The 26982-nt window shown below is 36.6% G+C and overlaps 1 protein-coding gene and 1 long non-coding RNA gene across 9 annotated transcripts in view; one reads left to right on the top strand and one right to left on the bottom strand.

The window, feature by feature from the left end:
* The window catches only part of KCNH7 (potassium voltage-gated channel subfamily H member 7), a 509719-nt gene that overhangs the window by 441228 nt on the left and 41509 nt on the right, over positions 1 to 26982 (bottom strand). For 5 of the 8 annotated variants that reach the window (XM_081581583.1, XM_081581587.1, XM_081581584.1 and 2 more), the window contains exons 1-2: positions 3411 to 3544; positions 2637 to 2686 (exon numbers count right to left, since the gene is read on the bottom strand). The exons of 2 other annotated variants lie outside the window; for them this stretch is intronic. The gene's annotated coding sequence lies outside the window, so the exon portion shown is untranslated. Of the gene's footprint in view, positions 1 to 2636; positions 2687 to 3410; positions 3545 to 26982 lie in introns of those variants that run through there. One more of the 8 variants, XM_081581588.1, reaches the window with a different exon arrangement.
* LOC145542567 (uncharacterized) lies at positions 4978 to 14716 on the top strand. Its single transcript, XR_014079944.1, has 3 exons — positions 4978 to 5149; positions 10888 to 13368; positions 14134 to 14716. It is a non-coding gene; the product is annotated as an uncharacterized LOC145542567 (long non-coding RNA).

The following is a 26982-nucleotide window of genomic DNA, read 5'->3' as shown; positions in this document are numbered from 1 at the left end:
ACCGACTCTACGGACATGAGTTTGAGAAAGCTCTGGGAGTTGGTGATGGACAGGGAGGCCTGGCATGCTGCAGTCCATGGAGTCCCAAAGAGTTAGACACAACTGAGTGTCTGAACTGACTGACAAGGTCTCTTCTGCTCTCTCAAAGAAATTCTGCATAATCCAGTGTCACTGGTTTCCTCTTTTATTCCTTTCCATATCTTAATTAATTGCATCATAAGTAATTTCTCAACGAACTCATATGTCCTTTTAAACCCTCTTCCTCTTCCACTCCTAATTGCCTCCATTTCTTCTAGGTGTATTTCTGTTTTCTCCTTCCATCTATTTCCATTGTGAGTTAAAAAAAAAATCTTCCTAATGTGTGATTGATTAGTATATCAAGAGTAGTATCCAAGGAGATAGTAAAAACAAATTTAAGCTGTCTTATTAATTCATTTTAATGATGAACTACAAAAATAAGTCTCTCTCTACTTTCCTTGTTTCCCAAAGAGCAATTCTCTCTCTTAAAGGTTGTATTAGTTAGTAATACTACACAGACATAATGATAGAAATATTTTCCTCAACAAAAGTTATAGCTTATAAATCAGATTTTTCTGTGCTTTCATTTCCACAATAATGTATTTTCTTTTTCTTTATTTTAAATTGAATGATAACTGCTTCACAGTATTGTGTTGCTTTCTACCAAACATCAACGTGAATCGGCCATAGGCTTACCCATGTCCCCTCCCACTTGAACATCCCTCCCACCTCCCTCCCATTTTCACAAAAACATAGTTTAGTGATATTTTAATTTAAGTACACAAAGAGCTGCCCAATCCTTTTTAAGGGCTGCATACTATTTCACGGTACAGTTTTGCCTTGTTTATGTAACAAATTCTTCACTAAAGGATTTTTAAAGTTTCTAATATTTTGCTACTATAAAAAAAGATGTATTGTGACAATGCTAGGGTAGTTGTGCACCAGAAACATAAAAACAGCAACTGAGTCCTAAGGGTAAGAGGAGAAATATTCACTTTTTTGAGATGTGATTCTTGAGACGAAATAAAAATAAAACACTAGTACCTTGAGTTTTGTGACAATATCCAAACACAACTCTCAGACTCTACAAAACCATTTTTATCACATCTTTTTAATAAAAAAGTTAACTGAATTAACTTTTTCCCAAGCATGGAAAATATGACCTCTTCTCTGATCTTATATCCTTGTAAAGGGGTTTTAGAGTTCCAAACTCAACAAATTTGAGGACAGAATCTGTTTCTAAAGATGGTATTTCCTGCAGAAGACACTATTTCAACTACTTATTAAACCAGAAATCTTATAAATGTAAAATTTGAAAAGGGTGCTATCTTAAATGAATATGATTTGCTTCTTTCTCAAAAGAAATATCTGTTAAAAATAGCTAATAGTCATGTATAATGACTGTAATAAATTGGTGTGATGATTTAAATATTCCATTACTGTCATTGTACAATTAATTTAAAAGATTCAATACAGATTATATCTTGTTTATACATCCAAACATGTACCTTTACACATATAATCTGTAATTCTGAAATACTGATTTTCAGTATCAATAATTTGAACATTGATTGTAACATAGATTTAATGTGTGCTATGTCTTCAGCATTGTGCTAAATGTCTTACATGTGTTTACTCATCTAATCCTCATGAAGGTAGAATCCATTATTATCTCTTATTATTTAAACAGATGAGACTTAGGGAAATAAAAATTTTCAGAATGTTAGACTGCAGTAAATGGTAAAGCAAAGAGAGTGTATTCGGGTTGTTAATTTTAGTTCACATTTTTATTAAGTCCTTATGTTTATTAACTGACCCCAAATGCAATCTCTTAACATTATTTGTGCAGATGCTCATCGCTTGGAAAATGGGGGCATCTAAATGTGGCAAAAGAGAATGAGGAAGATAAAAATTGCATTGAAATTGGAAAAAATGAAAGGAATAGCAGAAGAGATGAGAAGAGTGGTATAATAAGTAAGTAAAGGTGTTTCTGGATATAGTTATATAATTTTTACAAAAGTTCATTTTTGTCATGGGTTCCCTAAAAATTGGGGCTTCCCTGGTGCTCAGATGGTAAAGAATCTATCTGCAGTGCAGGAGACCCAGGTTCAATCCATCACACTTTCACTTTACTTTACTAGCAATTAATTAGTGGCTGCACAGTCAATGTAAGAAATCAACCAGTAAATCTAGACAACTGGTTTTGAATTGTCCTACCCATAAGTCACCACGGCCAGTCTGTAAAATTTCAGGGGGATCACTTAGAAAAGTGACTAATTTAGGGCTTTGAGAGGAGACCAAATTTTTTACCAGGACTGAGAAAATCCTTTTGTGATTGGCTGTCACAAAGGTAGAAATTTAGATAGCTAGGTAAATACAACAAACATTCCTTCATGCTTCAAATCTTATCATCAGTGAAATAAAAAGTCAGAATGAAAAACTAATAGGAATCTAGATATTTCAAGTGTAATTAATTTTTAAATATGGCATTTAAAATTATTCCTTGCATTCAAAATACGAAACCTCTCACAATCTTTATGAACAGAACAAACGATTTTGTGACTGATTATTTCATTGAATATATTCACCAAATACTTGTGGGGTTCCTACTGACTTACCTGTTCATCAAGCACCAGGCACAAACTTCTGCCCTCATGGAGCTTACATTCTAGAGTAGGAGAAAAGATAGCACACAAAATACATATGAAGTATATTATATTGTCTGTTAAATAATGAATAGGACAATGAGAAAAATAGATCAGGAAAGATATACAGGGAGTCAAGGGTACAATTTTAATAAAATAGTCATGAAAAGCTTTTCTGAGAAGTTGATATTTGAAGAAAGACCAGAAAGAAATGATGGAATGAGTCATGTGGCTATTTTGGAGAAAAGCATTCCAGGAAAGGCAAATGAACAGGCACTAAGGCAGGAGAATGTCTGACATTTTTCAAGAAAACTTTGAGGGGGCCAGGGTGATTGGGATGAGGGAGGAGAGAGAGAAGCCTGGGGGATAAGGTCAGAGAAGACATCGGGAGTCCAAGCTTCAAAGCCTTTTAGGTCCTTGTAAGCTCTTTGGCTTAACCACTGAGAAAGAAAGAGAAAAATCACTGGAGAGGTTTAATGAAGAAAACACCCAAGAAATAAGAAAATCAATGGCTCCAAGTGTTTCTGTTGAATTATTCTGACAACAGAATAAAGTCAAATAGCTTCAAAAAGAGATTAAACATCCTTCACCAAATATAGTAATGAAACGGGCATCCGTAATGTGGATTATGGAGCATACTGTGATTTGTACTGTGTATCCGATTAAGTTAGAAACTGTGTTTCCCAAACCCCTTTCTCTAGTGTGACTGCCCAAGATAGCTGACCACGAGGGGAATAGGTGTGAGACCTGGAAGGTGGAAGTAGGGCAGCCCAGTAGTCATTACTCTGTGAGGGTTTCATCGTCAGATACTGTGGTAGACGGGTGCAGAGGTACCAGGCAGACTTCAGCTGGTCCTTATGGAGAGTCTCCATTCCCCATCTAGCATATTCCTGGTAACTGGTCCTTTTATCCAACAGTGGCTGGAGCCACCACCGAGCGCTTCACTGTGAGGCCACAGAGGTGGTGAGGTAATAAGCGCCTATAGACTCCCACCCCAGCTTGCCCTTGACAGTCCAACCTGGTAGCTGAAATGCATGTTATCTCAGATTGATTCTCTGCTCTGATGATCCAACTATCCTTCCTTCACTTCCACGGCTCCTTCTGCAGTAGTGGAAGATCTAATTTTTATGATGAATCCTTTATCCCATAACAGTCATTAGTGACTCTGCTCCTGTGCCTGAACTTGCCCAATCGAGCCCATCTACAGAAAACTGTTTATTTTGACATTTGATAAACTTTAGCTAAAATTGGCAAGTTTGGGAAAATTTGTAAAGTAAACTTAAGTCCTTTGCAGGACGTGTTTGGTTCAGGCCAATAATGTTTTGAGATTTTTTTCAGAAAGGCTTTTCTGCAGCAGACGGAATGTGGTTTTATAGGCTGATCCAAGGTTTAAGAATAACATCTAATCCCAAATTCTGCTTCCGAATGCTGTCAATTTGGAAAATGAGAGCAGATGTTGACAGAGATGTATTTGCCAATCTGATGCCTCAGCAAAGACTTTGAAGGAAAGACAGTGTGAGACTAGATTGAATAAATATCCTCTTTTAAATTTATTTTAAAAACCCTTTTGGCTGTATACCCTAAAGGTGATACCTCTCAGATGACGACTACAAAAGAGGGTTGTCAGTAAAACACAGCAAAGTTTTTGTACTTTAGTATCACAGCTACAACCTAAGAAACCCACATTAAAGAGAATCTTTCTGCATGTTTCCGTTTGAAATGTAAATGAATGTCTGATTTATTCATCAGTGATTCCAGACTTCAGAGTTTCTCCTTTCTAAACGTATTGAGTGCATTCAAGTCGCAGCTCAAAGAGCTAATAGCTGGTATGTCTGAGTAATAGATGTGTAGATACACTTTGAAAAAAATACAAGTTGTGTGGAACCATCTTGATTTTTATTCAAGCAAAACTCCCATTTAATCTGAATTTGCACTGTTTCTACAACTCAGTGTTTGGACTTTGTGAAATGCAGAATGTCTGCAGAAGAGCAAGAGTCTTCAACAAATTAAAGATTAAAAAGAAAAGTCTTATGTTACTTGTTAAGTATTGATCCAAAGTCAACAACAATATGTTGAGTTAATATACATCAGAAATTCTCTATTACAATGTTTATTAATCCTCCTGGCCATCCTGTGCACTGGCTTTACAGCATATGGACATTCTGAGAGAGTAAATAACGTGCATATTCTTAACACCAGTGAGGGGCAAAGCTACTACATGCCTGCGTGCATGCTCAGTCACTTCATGTGACTGAGTCATGTCCAACTCTTTATGACCCTATGGCCTACAGGCCTGGCAGGCTCTTCTGTCTATGAGAATCTCTAGATAAGAATACTGGAGTGGGTTGCCATTTCTTCCTCCAGGGGATCTTCCTGACCTAGGGATGGAACCTGCAACTCCTGTGTCTCTTGCATTGAAGGCAGATTCTTACCCTGGCATATTGACTACCAATGAGAATTCCTTCCTTCAATCTCTGTCATAGTAGGTGTGTAAATAACACTACTGACCCCAATATTTATTTCTCATTTAATCCTTACCAGAAAAGTGATAATTCTCCTATGCTCAACTATATAGACATGAGTACTGAATAATTAACTTCTACTTGAGTGGTTTCATATTAAATTTTATTTAAATTTCTTTTCTAATTCCATTAAGGAGTACAAAGAACTTAAGCCAGAGGATTCCATATGCACCCTTTGGAAACTTGGCAACATTGGGTGACTGACTCTCTAAGCTTCATTGTTCTCATCCACAAAAATTGCAGCCAGATCACCTTACCCCAGGATTGCAGTGAGGGTCAAATGCAATCAGATATTCAATAAGCATTAGATTCACTTCCTTTCCTAAAGTTTTCAGAAAATAGTACTAGTTGGAATACATTATTTGGTTTGGATAGTTTCAGCAAATACTTAAAGGAAAAAAGAATCTCTGATAAAATTACCCCATGTAAGCCACAGTATATTTTGCTGCTAAGTTACTTCAGTCGTGTCCGACTCTCTGCGACCCCACAGACAGCAGCCCACCAGGCTCCCCCATCCCTGGGATTCTCCAGGCAAGAACACTGGAGTGGGTTGCCATTTCTTTCTCCAATGCATGAAAGTGAAAGTGAAGTCGCTCAGTCGTGTCCGACCCTTAGCGAACCCATGGACTGCAGCCTACCAGGCTCCTCTGTCCATAGGATTTTCCAGGCAAGAGTACTGGAGTGGGTTGCCATTTCCTTCTCCGACAGTATATTTTACAAGCTCCTAATTTAGAATAAAGTCTGGACCAGTGGGGTACAATGCTTTTTAATTGCTGGTTAATCTCCACAGTGTTACAACCAGTTCTCCAGGGGAGGAACGGGGAAGGGGGAGAGGAAGTGATATGGTTTTGGAATCATTGTGTCCTAGATATCTTCCAACTTGGGCTCACATTTGTAAGAGCTGACACGGGCCCAATAAGAATGATTCTGTTATGCCGAGTCTGTACTATTTTCTAATTTTTTAAATCAACCTCAAATGCTGTCATTTATGTATATATTTCACTTTTAAAAAAAAGGTTTTAGCTTGTCATGAAATAGCATAAACCAAAATACTATCCATCTTTTTTAACAGCTATGAATCACATTTAGCTGGAGATAAATATACCAGTCGCGAATCCCATACTTAAGATTAATGGTCTTAAATATAACACTTTATTAAAAACCTTACTTTTCTACTAACTTTTTATTCTATCATTATAGCTCTTCCTTAATATAGTTAGTTTTAGGATGTCACTACCATTTCGTAATTTATATCAAAAGTTTTCCAACATTTCACTGATTTATTGACCTATGATCATAGTATGCTATTAGTTAGATATCTAGACTTCTTTCTTCAAAGTTTTTTTTTTTCCTTTAGTCACTTATATTTAACTTGCTTTAAGAGGAAATCATCAACAAAACAAAAGTCTATGGAATGGGAGAAAATATTTGCAAATGATGTAACTGACAAGGAGTTAATTTCCAAAATATACGAACAGTTTATACAATTCAATATCACAAAAACAAATGACTCAATCAAAAATGGTCAGAGACCTAAACAGACATTTCCCCGAGGAGGACATACAGGTACACGAAAAGATGTTCAACATCACTAGTTATTAGAGAAGCATAAATCAAACCCACAATGTAGTATCACCTCACATCAGTAAGAATGGCTATCATCAAAAGTCTACAAATAATAAAGGCTGGAAAGAGTATGAAGAAAAGGAACCTCTCCTAGGCTATTGGAATGCCAACTGGTGCAGTCACTATAGAAAGCAGTATGGAGGCTCCTCAAAACAGTATAGAGGTTTACAGAGGTGTCTAAGAATAGCATTTAGAGTTCCTAAAAATAGAGCAATCCCACTCCAGGATTTTTCCAGAAAAGGATATACCTCTGGAAAAGATGAAAACCCTAATTTGAAAAGATACATTACTCCAATGTTCACAGCAGCAGTGTTTACAATAGCCAAGACATGGAAACTTGAGTGCCCATCAACAGATGATTGGTTTGAATAGATGTGGTATATGTATTAATACAATGGAATATTAATCAGACATAAAAAGAATGAAATATTGTCATTTGCAATAATATGGATGGAGATAGAGAAAATTATACTAATTGAAGAAAATATTATATATCATTTAAATATGGAATATAAAAATAATACAAATGAATCTATATATGAAACAGAAATGGACTCACAGAAACAGAAAACAAACTTACGATTATCAAAGAGGAAAGGTAAGAGGAGAGCAATAAATTAGGAGTATGGATTAACAGATACAAACTACATATAACAGATAACCAACAAGGATTTGCTATAGAGCACAGGGAATAATAATCAGTAGCTTGTAATAACCTATAATGGAAAATAATCTGAAAAGAATATATATGTAATACTTAAGTACTTCATTATACACCTGAAAATAACACAATATTGTAAATCAATTATACTTCAATTAAAAAAATAAAATATCTAACTTGCTTTAGACATTCAAGTAAGTGAGGTAAAAAGGAAACCTTTTCTGCATTTTGGATTTTCTTCTGACTTCAATTACTATTCTTTACTCAGGGTGCATGTGGAGTTTTTTGTTTTGCAAGGGTTAGGGAGTATGTGGGACTTTGTTTTCATTGTTTATATCTATGGGTAGTTTGGGTTTTGGGGGACAACTTTCTCAGGAAAGAATCTGAAACCAGTGCTGCTTAGAAGCCCCTGAGAATGGATACTGAGCTGTGACTGTATCAAATATATTGGGGCATTAATTTTTCAATTATTTAATGTATTTCCCATTTTAATGGCTCTGAAAACCCCTGTTGTGCTTAAAGCTCAACATTCAGAAAACTAACATCATGGCATCTTGTCCCATCACTTCATGGCAAATAGATGGGAAAACAGTGGAAACAGTGGTAGACTATTTTTTTGGGCTCCAAAATCACTGCAGATGGTGACTGTGGCCATGAAATTAAAAGACACTTACTCCTTGGGAGAAAAGTTATGACCAACCTACAGCATATTAGGAAGCAGAGACATTACTTTGCCAACAAAGGTTCATCTAGTCAAGGCTATGGTTTTTCCAGTGGTCATGTACTGATGTGAGAGTTGGACTAAGAGAAAGCTGAGCACCAAAGAATTGATGCTTTTGAACTGTGGTGTTGGAGAAGACTCTTGAGAGTCCCTTGGACTGCAAGATGATCCAAGCAGTCCATCCTAAAGGAAATCAGTCCTGAATATTCATTGGAAGGACTGATGTTGAAGCTGAAACTCCAATACTTTGGCCACCTGATGCGAAGAGCTTACTCATTGGAAAAGACCCTGATGCTGGGAAAGATTGAAGGCGGGAGGAGAAGGGGACGACAGAGGATGAGATGGTTGGATGGCATCACTGACTCAGTGGACATGAGTTTGAATAAACTGCAGGAGTTGGTAATGGCCAGGGAGGCCTGGTGTGCTGTAGTCCATGGGGTCGCAGAGTCTGACACTACTGAGTGAGTGACTGAACTGAACCGAACCGAAAACCCCTATCAAAACAAGTAACATGAGCCTACGCTCACAGAGTATCTATTACTCAACAGGCACTGCTTTCTTTGTCTTGACGTATATCAACTCCTCCTTACCACAGTGCCAGTAGGTAGGTACTATTACCCACTTATTCTATACATAAAGAAACAGGCACAAAGCTAAGTCTCTTGCCAGAGGACACACACAGAAGTCACAGAGCTAGGATTCAAGCCTGGGAGTGCAGCTTCAGAGCCTCGTGCTTCTATGAAAAGTTTAAAAATCCTTGATTTTATACTGAGTTGGCCAAAAAGTTTGTTTGGGTCTCTCTGCAAGATATTTTACTTGACTGAAAAAAAAAAAATGTTGTAAAATGTCTTTGAAAATGCTTTCAAAAATTTAAGCATATTCTAAATAAAGCATTTTTGAACTGTTTTCACTTTAACCAAACATTCTGAATATAAGCTACTGTCCAACAGAAGTGCACTTTAATTTAGCATGCATAAAGTGTGTTAAATTTGAGAATTATCTAGATGTTCAACTTTTAGGCTGAATTATTAAAACAAAACTTGCTCTTTCTTACTTGTTTCTCATCTCAGAATTTTGCAGGCATAATTTCAGATATGTTAAAAAAAACTCAGCCTTCATATTGAATGGAAATTCTATGGTAAAATAAAGAAGTAAAAACTGATGAACACAAATCTGAAAAAAAAATGTTATAGATGATCTTATTTACAAAGCAGAAATAGAGACACAGACATAGAGAACAAACATATGGATACCAATGGGTAAAGGTGGGCCTGGGATGAATTGGGAGACTGGAATTGACATATATACACTATTGACACTGTGTATAAAATAGATAACTGCTGAGACCCTACTGTATAACACAGGGAACTCTACTGAATGCTCAATGGTGACCTAAATGGGAATGAAATTTAAAAAGTGGGGATACCTATATGTGTATGGTAGATTCACTTTCCTGTGCAGTAGAAACTAACATAACATTGTAATACAACTATACTTCAATAAAAATTTTTTTAAAAAGATTCATGAATGCATAGCTATCTAGCTAGGTAGTAGATAGAAAGGAAGAGAGAGAGAGAGGAAGGAAGGAAAGAAGGAAGAATTCAATCATTTTGTACCAGAGACTAACTCAGGTGTATCAAATACCTGGTGTTTGTGCAGGCACAATCAGGCCATGTTCTTTCCCATAAAGAACAGGCACACTGCAGATAGCATCACCTTTTCCCTCCTCAAACTCAGTTCCACTCAGTGGGGGACTAGAAAAAGATCTGAGAGACACTAGAGAAAAGATTAGAGCTGAGGCATCTATATATTCACTCTAATACTCATTCCTTAACTGCCACAATAATCTCCACAAGCATTTAACAACCACTGTCCGGAAATGACAACCTACTCCAGTGTTCTTGCCCAGAGAATCCCAGGGATGGGGGAGCCTGGTGGGCTGCCATCTATGGGGTCGAACAGAGTCAGACACGACTGAAGCGACTTAGCAGCAGCAGCAGCAGTCCTTGAAATGTTTACTCTTTCTCTTTTTCATTCATGTATATATTCTTCAATACAGATATACTCTTAATCCTACTTCTATTGCCCATATGAGAAAAGAGTCTCAGAGAAGTTTTACTGCAGTGAATTTACCCAAGGTTGCCCTTCTAATTAGGCTTAGCAAACCAACCTTTATTGTACCATTTATGTATTCTGATTATTAATACATAATAATGCCTTCAAAAAAAGTCTAACTTCAAACTATAATATGGTTTATGTCCTAGAAAAATTTGACATGGAAAAATGACCTTATTAATATGTATAGAAACGCATTAATTTTATTTCTTCATATCCTGCAGTTTTAATAGTTTTAAAAGTTCTGATTCATGACCTTGAGTAAAATACATATCAGAGTTAGTGAAATTATACCGTTTTTTTTCCTTTTTAAGCTATTCATAGCACTCTTAACTATTTTGCCCAGTTAGTTGGTAATTAAGAATGTGCTTTAGTTTTTAACATCATAAAAGTGAATAAGTAACCACAAAATCTATAAATCTTTTCTCAGACAGTTAACTCGTTTCATAGATATAAAGGGATTCATTAATTAGTTGTAGATTAAGGTTTGCCTTGCATATTATCAATGATTTAATGTTCTATGATTCAGTAATTAGATAATATAATTACAATCTATTAAAATCATTTTTATCATTACAGAGTTTAGTGGATAAATTGGAAGGAAATTGTTCAAAACTTTATACTTTCATGAGAATTTGACGGTGAAGGGGAAGAAAGAAGATAGACAAGGAGAAGCAGCAACAATTACAAGGAATCTAGACTATACCAGTGTGGCTCAAAAAAAAATTTTTTTTTAGCTCCAGGGACACTCGCATTTTCAAAGGACATCCCCCTCAAATGGAGTCCCTCTGGTGAAAGCAGAGTGAAGTCTGTCCTGAGGACAACCCCCCAACTACTGACTTCTTACAGCCCTTGTGTCCTATGTTCAGAATCCACACTTTGACATTCACTATTAGCTCTGAAAATCTCCAATTTCAAAACTAGTAAACAAGAAGAATGTCAAGAAAGCTGTGAAGGAGGTCCTCATCTGCGTTCAGATTCTGACACTGAGGACCCCTGAAGTCATACTGAGAAGCATCACGAAACCACCCCTGCACAACAGGGACAGTTTCTTACCTTGAGACTGGAGAAGGCAAAGGCAACCCACTCCAGTACTCTTGCCTGGAAAATTCCATGGATGGAGGAGCCTGGTAGGCTGCAGTCCATGGGGTCGCTAAGAGTCAGACATGACTGAGCGACTTTACTTTCACTTTCATGCATTGGAGAAAGAAATGGCAACCCACTCTAGTGTTCTTGCCTGGAGAATCCCAGGGACGGTGGAGCCTGGTGGGCTGCTGTCTATGGGGTCGCACAGAGTCAGACACGACTGAAGTGACTTAGCAGCAGCAGCAGTACCTTGAGACATGCCCAGAATAGACATATACATCTGCAGGATCCATGAACAACTTAAGACAATAATGGTGGACATCTCACTCTAATCACTTCCATTTCTACATTGAGAGAGGAATGAATCCTCGGTCCCTCTTATGAGCAATTTAAAGAGCAACGGTCATGCACATACTCTGTGCACAAACTCACAGGCAGATATTGGCTATTGTACTTCCATGAAGTAAAAGGAAGAGTGAATAAAAAGAAGAAACAAGAAGAGCACAGGGTGAGAACGGTGCCTCAGAAAATCAATTCCAAGACAAGCACGATCAGGCCCAAGGAACAAACAAACAAGAAATTTGAAATTCTAGAATAAGTTTGCTCATACCAATAGCATCTATGTTTTGCTTAAATGAAACATTGTTTATGTACACCACAAATGACAACAAAGAAAAAGCATCGGCACTGAAATCAGAGGCCGGGGTTTGAATCTCATATCTATCACTGATTAGCTTCATGACGCTGGGAAAATTATCTTTCTAAACTTTAGTTTTTCATACATGTAAAATGGGTATAACAATATGAAAATGAAAGTTTTCTTGAGAGAATAGAACACGATAATGTACATGAGGTGCCAAGGAGCCAAGCACATAATAGGTTTGTAAGCCAACACTGCTTGACAAGGAGAATTTCCCACTGATATTGAGTAACCCAGAATCCACTGGTATGCTCAAACATCTGCCTCTGGTGAGTTAGTGGGCTCAAGACTTCCCAATGATAGCCAGTTTAGAGGTTTTCTCCTCATGGAATCCAGGTAATACAACTGGTCTGTAGTCATACGCTACCCAGCTTGTCTTAGACAATGTAAAATGGATGACAGTATTTCACATCTCTTATTACCAGAAAATGTTTCTGAGGACAGGCACTGCCTGTGATACCTAAGAAGTAGCAGCTATCTATACCATATTCTGTATCGCACTTAGCATAATGCATATGCGAACATTTCATCTAATAAGCCACAGTTTCTATGCACTAGCAACTGCAGGGTATCTGAAAGAGAGCTGTAGCTTCAATAAAATAAATTGTGTTCATGTTTGTTTGACAGTAATCACTCAGGATTTCTTTAAGAATCGGTTTCTGCTTAATAATGTTTTATTTTTAAATTTGGAATCCCTTTATAGGTTAAAAAGTTGTAGCAGGAGATAGATAGTCAAAAAACTTGGCTTAATTTCATTCCAATTACCTAGGCAGCTTTCTGTACATAAAGCTCTGAGATAGGTGCCACAAGTTATTTAGATAATTTGAATGCACACCCACCATGTTGGGTTACAATCTAGCTGAAGAACGGGGTGGGGGGTAATATGGCAAGGACATAATTATAAAGCATAATATGGTAAATTCTTACCTATTCGAACTATAGAAGTTAGACAAATGCTAATCTCTCACAGTCCATGGCCACCATTAACTACAGTTTCTCCCCATACTTTGATTTGATCTCAGAAATCTTGCCAACATGATTCATTGTCAAGCCAGCAACCTTGATCAGAGTCAATAATCTATTTAGTATCCCTAAATCATGATATTGCTGATTCTTGCTGGAAATACACAAATGACCTAAGAGAACTGATTCATTCATTAGTAATTGTTGGGATATTAACATTCCTTCTTTGAACAGAGAAGTCCAACATTACTCAGGAGAAAATAAGAGCTTTCATAAGGATGAAGAACTAATATATCTTGATTATCACCAAGGTGAGTAATGATCGGAAGTGAAAACAAAAATTGGTGGACTAAAGTTACTGCAAAATAGACACAAAGGCATTCAAACAGAACATTGTCCAAGAATAGAATGAAAGCAAACTGAAGGATTCTTTGGGCTATTTCTAAACCACGGGCCATTGTTTGTAAATCCCTGACCTGTGACCTAAATATTAAAGATATGGGAACAAATTATCAATGCAAATCTTTAAACGTGATAGCACAGTTGACAACTCTGACCCACAGGAAGTCCTTAGTAGAGTTCCAGGGACCAGAAGTAAATTCATCACTTTGCCAGAGGCAGCACCTAACTATTAAAGCTGGTAAATAGACTTTTGGGCCATTACCGCTCTGGAAATCCAGCAAAAGTTGTGTGTGCTGTGCTAAGTTGCTTCAGTGGTGTCTGACTCTTTGCGATCCTATGGACTGAAGCCCACCAGGCTCCTCTCTCCATGGGATTCACCAGGCAAGAATACTGGAGTGGGTTGCCATGCTCTCCTCCAGGGGATCTTCCTATCCAGGGATTGAACACACATCTCCTGCATCCTCTGCATTGACAGAGAGGTTCTTTGCCACTAACACCACCTGGGAAGCCCGGAAATCCAGCAAAGGTTAGAAGGAGATAATAGGAACTTAGCAAATTAATGAAGTGTATAACATTAAGGAGCTAGAAGTTTAAATTGTCTCAGTAGTTGTCTATAGTGACCCATTTAAGAATTAAATAGGAAACTAATTTTGATCTTTTTTCCTACTTGATAGAATGAAGAATATTGTGAATAATGGTTGCTGTTGTTCAGCTGCTCAGTTGTGTTTGACTCTTTGTGACCTCATGGACTGTACCATGCCAGGCTGCCCAGTCCTTCACTATCTCCAGGAGTTTGCTCAAACTCATGTTCACTGAGTCCATGATGCCATCAAACCATCTCATCCTCTGTCATTCCTTTCTCCTCCTGCCTTCAATCTTTCCCAGAATCAGGGTCTTTTCCAATGAGTCAGCTCTTCGCATCAGGTGGCCAAAGTATTGGAGCTTCTGCTTCAGATTCAGTCCTTCCAATGAATATTCAAGATTCAGGGTTGATTTCCTTTAGAACTGACTGGTTTGATCTCCTTGCTATCCAAGGGATTCTCAAGAGTCTTCTCTAGCACCACAGTTTGAAAGCATCAATTCTTCAGAGCTCAGCCTTCTTGTGGTCCAACTCTCACATTCATGCATGACTACCAGAAAAGCTATAGCCTTAACAATGTAAATAATGGTAAGAATAATAATACTCTTTATAATGTGCATTCAAGCAATCTTTAAAAATACATAATTTTTCTGCCTTCAGTAAATGAAAAGCAAAAAGCTTTGTTGCCTTGTGCCTCAATATACACTATATACAGATAACAGGTATAGTTTATAGCACTTTTCCATTTTCCTTACTAGAAACTTCGTTTCTAGATACAGGAGTATTTTATCCAGAAAATGCAAGTGGTTGGCCCTATGGCTTTTTAAAATTTACTTTTTATTCCCTTGTGAATTTTATATCCCAGAAAATTGCTTAAGTATTGTAGAAAAAAAATTCAAACAAGCTAATTTTTGCAAAAGTCTTCATTTGCATTGTAGTTGATGTTATTATGGTAAGATTCCCAAAGAGATGCATGAATTTTAGAAAATTTTATGTGGATATTTCCAAGGATTCATTGAACATTCTACACTTTGTATGACAGAATCTTGAATAAACTTCTAGAATTTATTTTCTATGAATTTTTTGCTTCTCTAGTATAGAAATATAATTACAGATCTCCTCCAAACACATAATAGTTGAAATTTTGGCTCAAATCAATATAATGCATAATATACATTGGATCCTTATATACATTGCCGAGAGGAGTTACTCCACATTCAAGGACAGGAGGGGCCGCTGTGAGTAGATACCCCTTGTCCAAGGTAAGGAGCAGTGGCTGCACTTTGCTGGAGCAGCTGTGAAGAGATACCCCACATCCAAGGTAAGAGAAACACAAGTAAGACAGTAGGTGTTGTGAGAGGGCATCAGAGGGCAGACACACTGAGACTATAATCACAGAAAACTAGCTAATCTGATCACATGGACCACTGCCTTGTCTATCTCAATGACTCTAAGCCATGCCATGTGGGGCCACCCAAGACGGTCATGGTGGAGAGGTCTGACAGAATGTGGTCCACTGGAGAAGGGCATGGCAAACCACTTTAGTATTCTTGCCTTGAGAACCCCATGAACAGTATGATAAGGCAAAAAGATAGGACACTGAAAGATGAACTCCCCAGGTCGGTAGGTGCCCAATATGCTACTGGAGATCAGTGGAGAGATAACTCTAGAAAGAATGATGGGATGGAGCCAAAGCAAAAACAATACCCAGATGTGGATGTGACTGGTGATAGAAGCAAAGTCCGATGCTGTAAACAGCAATATTGCATAGGAACCTGGAATGTTAGGTCCATGAATCAAGGCAAATTGGAAGTGGTCAAACAGGAGATGGCAAGAGTGAACGTCGACATTCTAGGAATCGGCGAACTAAGATGGACTGGAATGGGTGAATTTAACTCAGATGACTATTATATCTACTACTGTGGGCAAGAATCCCTTAGAACAAATGGAGTAGCCATCATGCTCAACCAAAGAGTCTGAAATGCAGTACTTGGATGCAATCTCAAAAACGACAGAACGATCTCTGTTCATTTCCAAGGCAAATCATTCAATATCACGGTAATCCAAGTCTATGCCCCGACCAGTAATGCTGAGGAAGTTGAACTTGAACGGTTCTATGAAGACCTACAAGACCTTTTAGAACTAACACCCAAAAAGATGTCCTTTTCATTATAGGGGACTGGAATGCAAAAGTAGAAGTCAGGAAACACCTGGCGTAACAGGCAAATTTGGCCTTGGAGTACAGAATGAAGCAGGGCAAAGGCTAATAGAGTTTTGCCAAGAGAACACACTGGTCATAGCAAACACCCTCTTCCAACAACACAAGAGAAGACTCTACACATGGACATCACCAGATGGTCAACACCGAAATCAGATTGATTACATTCTTTGCAGCCAAAGATGGAGACACTCTATACAGTCAGCAAAAACAAGACCAGGAGAGACTGTGGCTCAGATCATGAACTGCTTATTGCCAAATTCAGACCTAAATTGAAGAAAGTAGGGAAAACCACCAGACTATTCAGGTATGACATAAATCAAATCCCTTATGATTATACAGTGGAAGTGACAAATAGATTTAAGGGATTAGATCTGATAGACAGAGTGCCTGATAAACTATGGACAGAGGTTCGTGACACTGAACAGGAGTCAGGGATCAAGACGGTCCCCATGGAAAATAATGCAAAAAAGCAAAATGGCTCTCTGAGGAGGCCTTACAAATAGCTGTGAAAAGAAGAGAAGCGAAAAGCGAAGGACAAAAGGAAAGATATTCCCATCTGAATGCAGAGTTCCAAAGAATAGCAAGGAGAGATAAGAAAGCCTTCCTCAGCGATCAATGCACAGAAATAGAGGAACACAACAGAATGGGAAAGACTAGAGATCTCTTCAAGAAAATTAGAGTTACCAAGGGAACGTTTCATGAAAAGATGGGCTCGATAAAGGACAGAAATCATATGGACCTAACAGAAGCAGAAGATATTAAAAAGAGGTGGCAAGAATACACAGAAGAACTGTACAAAGAAGATCTTCACAACCCAGATAAGCATGATGGTGTGATCACTCACCTAGAGCCAGACATCCTGGAATGTGAAGTCAAGTGGGCCTTAGAAAGCATCACTATGAACAAAGCTAGTGGAGGTGATGGAATTCCAGTTGAGCCATTTCAAATCCTGAAAATGATGCTGTGAAAGTCTGCACTCAATATACCAGTAAATCTGGAAAACTCAGCAGTGGCCACAGGACTGGAAAAGGTACGTTTTCATTCCAGTCCCAAAGAAAGGCAATGCCAAAGAATGCTCAAAGTACCGCACAATTGCACTCATCTCACATGCTAGTAAATTAATGCTCAAAGTTCTCCAAGCCAGGCTTCAGCAATACGTGAACTGTGAACTTTCAGATGTTCAAGCTGGTTTTAGAAAAGGCAGAGGAACCAGAGTTCAAATTGCCAACATCCGATGGATCATCGAAAAAACAAGAGAGTTTCAGAAAAACATGTTTTTCTGCTTTATTGACTATGCCAAAGCCTTTGACTGTGTGGATCACAATAAACTGTGGAAAATTCTGCAAGAGATGGGAATACAAGACCATCTGACCTGTCTCTTGAGAAACCTGTATGCAGGTCAGGAAGCAACAGTTAGAACTGGACATGGAACAACAGACTGGTTGCAAATAGGAAAAGGAGTACGTCAAGGCTGTATATTGTCACCCTGCTTATTTAACTTATATGCAGAGTACATCATGAGAAACGCTGGGCTGGAAGAAACACAAGCTGGAATCAAGATTGCCGGGAGAAATATCAATAACGTCAGATATGCAGGTGACACCATCCTTATGGCAGAAAGTGAAGAAGAACTAAAGAGCCTCTTGATGAAAGTGAAAGAGAGAGTGAAAAAGTTGGCTTAAAGCTCAACGTTCAGAAAACTAAGATCATGGCATCTGGTCCCATTACTTCATGGCAAATAGATGGGGAAACAGTGGAAACAGTGTCAGACTTTATTTTTTGGGCTCCAAAATCACAGCACATGGTGACTGCAGCCATGAAATTAAAAGATGCTTACTCCTTGGAAGGAAGGTAATGACTAACCTAGATAGCATATTTAAAAGCAGAGACATTACTTTGTCAACAAAGGTCCGTCTAGTCAAGGCTATTGTTTTTCCAGTAGTCATGTATGGGTGTGAGAGTTGGACAGTGAAGAAAGCTGAGTGCCGAAGAATTGATGCTTTTGAACTGCGGTGTTGGAGAAGACTCTTGAGACTCCCTTGGACTGCAAGGAGATTCAACCAGCCCATCCTAAAGGAGATCAGCCTTGGTTGTTCATTGGAAGGACTGATGTTGAAGCTGAAACTCCAGTACTTTGGCCACCTCATGCGAAGTGTTGACTCATTGGAAAAGACCCTGATGCTGGGAAGGATTGGGGGCAGGAAGAGAAGGGGACGACAGAGGATGAGATGGCTGGATGGCATCACTGACTCGATGGACTTGGGTTTGGGTAGACTCCGGGAGTTGGTGATGGACAAGGAGGCCTGGCATGCTGCGATTAATGGGGTCGCAGTGTCGGACATGACTGAGCGACTGAACTGAACTGAACATTGAATCCTTCTTGTTTGTATTTATTTTTGTTACTTTCTTTAAAAAGAAAGGCACTATGAATAAATCCTTCTTTCAAGGTTTTTTTTTAAAATATTGTCTTCAAACAATTTTTAAGTTTCAAGATAGAAAAATGTCCCATAGAATGTGCTGCTGGAAAATCTATAAGAACATTTGCATTATTTTTATTCTTATCCAGTACTTAACATGTGCTAGGCACCACACTATGAATGAAAAGTGATTTGCGTCCATAAAGAGCTTCAGATTCTTCAATGGAGATAGAAATATAAGTATAAATTATAAAGTCGCTGTGGGAAACTAGATATCATGCTTCATTTGTCAGGCCCTGTGTCTTGGATCTGCTACTTAACAGTGCAACATTTGTAGGCTAGAGAAATGATACTGATGATCTTACAAAACAGAAGTAGAGATACAGACATAGAGAACAAACGTATGGACATCAAGAGAGGAAGGAGAGGTGGGATGAATTTGGAGATTGGGACTGACATATACACACTACTATGTATTAAACAGGTAACTAATGAGAACCTAATGTATTACAGGGAACACTCCTCAGTTCTCAGTGATGACCTAAATAGGAAGGAAATCAAGAAAGAAGGGATACACGTATACATACAGCTGATCTACTTTACTATATAGTAGAAACTAGCACAACATTGTGAAACAACTATACTATAATAAAAAGTAACTTAATAAAAGTCACTAGAAAAAAAAACTCTGATCACTTAAGATTAAAAATGACATATTCTTTCATTTTTTATGTAGTAAAAAACATTTAATATGTGATCTATCCTTTTAAAATGTTAAGTGCACAATACAGTATTGTTAGCTACAGGCATGATGTTGTACAATTCATCTCCAGAACTTACTCCACTTGAATAACTGAAATGTTACAGCCCTCAAATAGCAACTCTCTACTTCCCTCTCCCTGTCCAGCCCTTGGAAACCACCATTCTACTCTCTGTTTCTATGAGTTTAACTCATTAAGACAACTAGGTGGAATCACACAATATTTGTCTTTCTCTGACTGGTTTATTTCACTGAGCATCATTTCCTCCAGCTTAGTTCATGTTGTTACATAATGCAGGATTTCCTTTTTAAAGGCTGAATAACAGTCCACTGTATGTCTATACTGCATTTTTCTTTACCCATTCATCTGTTGATGGATATTTGGGATTTTCCACATCTAGGCTATTGTGAATGATGCTGCATTGAACATGGGAACGTGAATATCTTTTCAAGTTCTTGATTTCAGTTGTTTTAGATGAATAGCCAGAAGTGGAATTGCTGGATCCTATGTAGTTATATTTTTAGCTTTTTGAGGTACTTCCTACGGTTTAGGAGTTGCATCATTTTATATTCCCATCAACAGTGCACAAGGCTCCCAATTTCTCTGCATCCTTGCCAACACTTGCTATTTTGGGGGTTTTTGATAATGGCCAATACTCTTGGTTTGCTTCTGTTGTCTAAAAAAAAAAAATCTGATTCCAAATCAGTGACAGAGAATTCCTGTATCTCAAATTCTGGCAGATAAAATAATTTTAAATTGACTCTAATTCAGCAAAATACAACTGAAAGAAATGGGAATAACAAAAGATTTTGAAAGACATTCTTGATAGAAATTCTTAGTTTGTTCATGATTTTCATCCATGGACCCTAAAAGAAATGAGCCCTTGTCACCAGGTTTGCTGTTGGGCAGTACTGGAGCAAATTTAGCTATATATGTCTTACCAAAGATCCTTTGGGTAGAAACCCACTGGAAAAATATCTTTTATTCTTTAAGTACTAGGGAGTGCTTTGCTTCCCTGAGAAACAGATGTTTTCTCCTTTTTTAACTGGCCCTTTCTACATTTCCCTTAAGCTGTCAAGAAATTCAGTGCCAAATTCTGTGTTCAAATATAGCAATTGAGGGGTCTGAATGGTCTTTATGTTATTTTTTCTCCATAAATTTTTCATTTAATTTTTGGTGAAAAGTAAGCTTCTGTTTAAAATTTGGAAAAAAATATTTTATTATTAAATTGCATACATTTTTGCTAAAGTGGTTATATATTTCTTGCATAATGACATGAAACATAAGCCATAATTAATCAATTAGTATTTTTTCTAAAATTAGGTAAACATCAATATCATCCATCATTATAACCCAGATATTAAATATTTAGGAGATTGTTTTGTGTGTCACTATAAATTGTTATAAGTAATCTTTCTTATTTTATCAAATAGTCCTGTTCATAAAAGTATCTTATATTCATAAAATTAAAATTCATCTCAAATCAGATGTAAGAGTATATAAATGGGCAGTTTCTTTTCACCCCTAGAATACTCAAACATTTTGAAGCTAAAAGTATGCCAAGGGCCAAATTTCAACCAATTTGTGAATCATGGCAAAGCACAGGTGCAGCTGGAACAAACTGATGTCATACAAGAAGACACTTTCATTTTTGGTAAAACAATTTGCGTGTCTGGATTTCACTTCAAAGCTTTAGAAAGTCTAGGGTATCATCAATTATACATTTGCCTTTTCTGTAGTTCTGTACTACTAGTGCTTGCCTAAGAGAAGAGTCTTTGTAATATAAACATAAAACACTTTGTTTCACACATATGGATACACACACACATCTATATGCATATGTACAAATACACTATAAATACTCAGAATGGGCTTCAAATGCAATAAAATATAAATTATACCTATTTTATCTTTTGTCAGAGAAATAGATCTCTCTAACCCATCACCATAACAAACAATGGGGCATTGTGCCTAGGGGCATACACTAAACCCTGTGAAAAGAGGAAAGAAGCACTGTTGGTGGAAAAACTTAAATCAGTTTAGAAAAAATGACCAGGTGAAGCACTGTAGAAAATGAAAGTAAATAGCTTTCCTAGAGCTTTTACCAGATCATTTTAATGAAAGTCACGTACAGTATTAGTGTTTTTTTAATTTTTACTGGGCATGCTATTATCACCTATGTTAATTAGTTTGTTTCTCTGCACCCATCATCTTCGAAACTCTGATTAAAACAGTTTAACTCCAGGATACCTCAAGCTCTGATTCCAAACACTCCATTAAGTGCCCTTTGAAGCATCTAAGCCCACCTGTAGTACTTCTCTTTTACCGACTCAAAATGGACTATAGCATTACTGGGTCAAATACTACATTTTTTTGAGAAGGCATTAGTTATGCACATGAATAAGCATAGCACTTGTTAACACTAATGAAGAGAAAAGTTGCATCAGCTTTTATTAATCCTATGCTTTAGATGACAAAATACAATAACCAGCCGTGCTGGCATGGATGCTACCTGCCAGAATATGAGGCCTTTGATACCTTCATAATGTTTAAAGTTCTTTGAAGAATTCCTAGCTGTAAAGTGGTAAAAGTAATTCTGTGTCCTTGTACACTTGTCCTGTTTACTTAACATTTCTGTCTTGTATGTTGAAGTAGTGCTTGGAAAAGAGGCTATAGGGTTGACAATAGTTAACAGCCTTTTTGCTGGAATTTATCTCTGCATGCTATGCTATGCTAAGTCGCTTCAGTCGTGTCCGACTCTGTGCGACCCCATAGATGGCAGCTCACCAGGCTCCGCCGTCCCTAGGATTCTCCAGGCAAGAATACTGGAGTGGGTTGCCATTTCTTTCTCCAGTGCATGAAAGGGAAAAGTGAAAGTGAAGTCGCTCAGTCGTATCCGACTCTTAGCGACCCCATGGACTGTAGCCTACCAGGCTCCTCCGTCCATGGGATTTTCCAAGCAAGAGTACTGGAGTGGGGTGCCATTGCCTTCTCCGTATCTCTGCATAAGAAGGCGAAAATGTACTCAAGTAGTACATGCATATATTGACTTTTTATTTTACATTTTAATGTAAAATTCATGTTTCATTTCTTTTAAATCCATATTTAGATTTATGTGAGAGATTGAGAAAAAGGCTATCCATTTTTAAAAGAAGGAAACATTCATTTTGATATATTTGGAACTAATTTTAAAAGGGTAGATATGTTTAGAAAACAGGTGCACAATATTCTATAGACTTGATAAAACCATCCAAAAAAGTAAATGAACAATAAAAGAGAAAGTGCGTTATTGGGAATTTAGAATACAAAAAAGATGAGCTTTTGCTGTTGGGTAGTATTGGAGCAAATTTAGCTATATATGTATTACCAACTTAAGTATTTAAGCTTATATATTGAGAATGCTAAAATTAACAGCAGTTATATCAAAAAAGTAATTTTCTTTTTAATTTTAACTTACACAAGCAAAACTGGACTAAAAAATTAGTCACATTCTGAAGTGATTTCTTAAAACACCCTTTTTCCTTACCAAGAATGTCACATCCAAAATAATTTAGCACCATAAAAGTTACATAATCATTCTGACATTCTCAAAAAGTATCGCAATCACTTTTCACCAAAATGGATGAGGCATACTGGAGTGCCTTAAAACTAACACATCCCATTCAGCAATTCTTCTGTGTACACTATGAAGAGCAAAAGCACTGTGGTCTACTACACTCATGTCACAATAAACCAGGAGTTGCTTTAGTATTCTAAGCAGTATACTCCATTAAAGCAAAGAAGACTCCATTAAGGCAATTGATAACTAAATACTAAACCAGGAAAATCCTTATCTAGAGGTCTTCATGAAGACTAATAATTTAATACAAGAAGCTGCTGGAAGTGGGAGTCATGATTATGACTGTACTTACTCCTTACAGCTTCAGTGCTTAATTATGGCCTTATAGTTATAAATATCTGTTGACTTACTGATATCTCAATCTATTAGTTAGTGAACAGTTAGCAAGAATATTGTATTCCAGTACAAGAATGTTATATCCCAGTGGTTCACAAACTTTAGTGTATCAAAATTATCTGAGGGGCTGAAATTGGAGATTCCTGATCCCCACTCCCAGAGTTTCTGATTCGGTACATTTGGAGTGGGGCTAGAGAACTAGCATTTGTTATAAGATTACCAGATGATGCTGATGATGTTGGTTCTAGCACTACTTTGAGAATTATTCTTCTGGTTTAACAACTTTCTAGTTTCTTTCACAAAGAATAAGAGATACAATATTATCAAAGTTTCCCAATACTCAAGTGAATCAGGAAAACCTAAGCTATTACAGGTTAGGTAAAGCTGTCAGGAGCACTCTAGCTAAAAGACAGTTTTATATACTACTTGCTAAGACTAAACTCAGTAGAAACTTCTGAATCAGAATCTGTAAGAGCTGGTAACTTTTGTTCCTTCTGCCACAAACTACCTTTGCTCTCCCAGGACACAGTCTAAGCTTCATTGGACTTATCTGGGTCTTGATCTTCCCAGTGTGGGATTTTTTATTTTGCCATCTCTCTATATCATCATTGTCCAACAGAAATAGAATGAAGGCCATAAGTTTAATTTTATATTTTCTGATAGCTACAGAAAAAAAGAAAGAAAACAGGTGAAATAAATTTTAAAAATATATTTTAATCTAACCCAATAAATCAAAAATATTATCATTGTAACACATTATACAAAAATTGTTAATGTGATATTTTACTGTTTGGTACTAAATATTTGAAATTCTGGTATCCATTTTATACTTAACAGTACATTTCAATTTAGATGCTAAATTTTCAGTGGTTTAAATTACAATGTAGTTTGACGGAAACAATAGTTTTGCTTAACAAAAAAAGTATTTAGACTGCTTCAAGTTTACTTAAATCTAACTGAATAAAGATTGAGGGCAGGAGGAGAAGGGGATGACAGAAGATGAGATGGTTGGATGGCATCACCGACTTGATGGACATGGGTTTGGCTAGGCTCCGGGAGTTGGTGATGGACAGGGAGGACTGGCATGCTACAGTTCATGGGGTCGCAAAGAGTTGGACACGACTGAGTGACTAAACTGAACTGTATTTAAAAAAAAAAAAAGAAAATAACAAAATTCAGTTTCTCAGTCATGCTAATCTGATATTCAAGTTCCTACTCCCTACATATAGCTAAGTGTGCCATAAAGGACAGCACAATTCTGTATGTTTAACAACCACAGGGATCCATTTTTTTTTGGTAGGAAACTTGAGAGAGCCTTGAAACAAGTGACTATATTAGGGAAATTCTTGAACCTCCCAAATAACCCACAAGCTGTACTGAAAGTAGCAGAAGAAGAACTGGACAGCTTGAAAAGGAGTAAACCTCTGCGATGTGACATCACCAGTCAGAAGAGGAAGGATTCTGTCCACACTGAAAATGCCTTTTGTTTAAATAATAAAGCACAGCTGAGAGTATAAAATCCAATGATCCCATACAATTTATTATTCTCCTGTATTTATTTTATTGTATTCTACTTAGTTTCCCCCAAATTTCTATTGTGAAAAGTAAATACTATTCTAACCTAAACAAGAATAATTTTACAAGTCAAATATCACTGGTGAGATAGCCAACTTATTTACAAATAAAATTCTAAAATTCTCTACTGACTTCTTCAGAAGGGATAGTTAAACTATTTAAAATGCATTTCAGTTTTAGATCAATTTCCTTGAGAAATTTACTTCAATTAATATAATTTTAGAAATAGACAAAAAGAAAGAGGGTGAATTTTAAAATACTTCTGGAATAGTTGCCACTGACAATATGTTTACAACAAACATAAGGCATTTTTATTGACATACTTCCATGAAATACTTTAATTATAACATTGGATTTACCTCTCCACTCATAGAGGGTCACCATGCCTGCTTTAATCTGAGGAAACTGACACTTACGAGTATGTGATTTTCTTAAGGACACTTAGCTAGTAAACAAATCTTTTCTGCCTGTGGAGAAGCCTAAATTCTTTCTACTTTTAGACTCTGGTACCACAAGATAATAAAGAATTTCATTTCTGAAGAATATCATTCACAGGCTGATAATCTGAGAACTAAAATTATTGACAAACATTTCATTGTAGTCAGAGAACTACTTCTGGAATCTTAGTGTTTGAAGAGAACGGTTTTTACTTTGGTATATAATTCACAGAGTAGTATTTAGGGCAATAAAAGAACAAAATAATTTACTGGAATTTGGACCTAAGCTGATGCTGCACTTCAATTACAAGTGTTCTCTCGTCATGTTCCCTTGTCTTCATGCCTTAGTTACAAGACACGTGGGCAATGATATATTCTGTAGACATATTGAGGTGTCTCCAATTTTCTCCAAAAAAAAAAAAAAATCAAAGAATGTTCCTCCAAAAATGTTTTAAAATCTAAGTAACTTCATTTCATTTTCATCTCCATCACAGGCAATTTTACTATTTCTGAGACCAGCTAAATTCACAGACATGAACTTCTCTACTATCACTACATCAAAGAATTATGCATTTTATAAAACCACTCTAAACTAACTCTAAGTTTAGGTAACTCCATTTTAGGAATAACAGCTTGTCTCTTCTTACTTCATCTTGAATAGAAGGGCTTTTAGATGAAGATAAAAAAGTGCTCTAACTCACAATTTATTGAGTTCTTACTATGTGCTCTGTTCTGTGATACCAGAAAATAGCAAATGCCTTTGAATTGTATCTGACACAAATTGTTAGTGTACTTTATAGATTTCCTTATCTCAGTAATTCACGGGTAGAGAGCAGGCAATTAAAAATAGCTGTCATTACTGTCAATAGAAAAGGAAAATGTTTGGCTTTCTAGTCCTCAAATTTAGCTCTTCAGCAAATTTACATTGCACTTTAGGGAATTCTTGTAAAGTCATCAGTGAAGAAATATTAGTAGTCTGAGATAATATTATATAAGTTGTACCAATAAATACTTTGTATTCCATTAGGAATTCATACCAGTGGCAATACTATATGTTTGAATGAAATTTGTGGTTTCAGTAAAACTGAAGTTGTGGGAGTAAGGAGTATTCTTTTCTTAAAGAGGTCAAAACAAAGAAGGAATAAATAATTACTAGTAATTAGATAACTCTTAAACTGGAAGTACTAGTTAAACAAGCTGATATTGATCATATTATCATATGTTTAAAAATACTATATAGAAATTCACTAAAATAGAAAACTATAGTATTAGAAACATAAATTATAGCACAGAAATAAAAAGTATAGTAATATTAATAGAATTGTATAGAAATAGAACATAAGAAACTGCAGTAATAGAAACACAATAGATGAATAATAAATGCTTTCATGTAAAAAATGTTAAAAAAAAAAATAAAACAAAAAACTTGCAAAATATTTACCTCAAAGTGTTAACTTTAATAGTAACTGAAAATTCAGAAAACAATCTCGGTGTTTATTTGCATTTATAGAACCTAAAGTCTAACATCCCTCTGCATCCATTTACAAATTGAAAATAAAAAAGACATGATGTAGAAA

Source organism: Giraffa tippelskirchi, chromosome 3 (assembly GCF_054371585.1).
Source record: "Giraffa tippelskirchi isolate mGirTip1 chromosome 3, T2T-mGirTip1v1.2.pri, whole genome shotgun sequence".
NCBI classification, from domain to species: domain Eukaryota; kingdom Metazoa; phylum Chordata; class Mammalia; order Artiodactyla; family Giraffidae; genus Giraffa; species Giraffa tippelskirchi.
The sequence above is the reverse complement of the archived record's forward strand: the minus strand, read 5'-3'. Positions and strand labels throughout refer to the sequence as shown.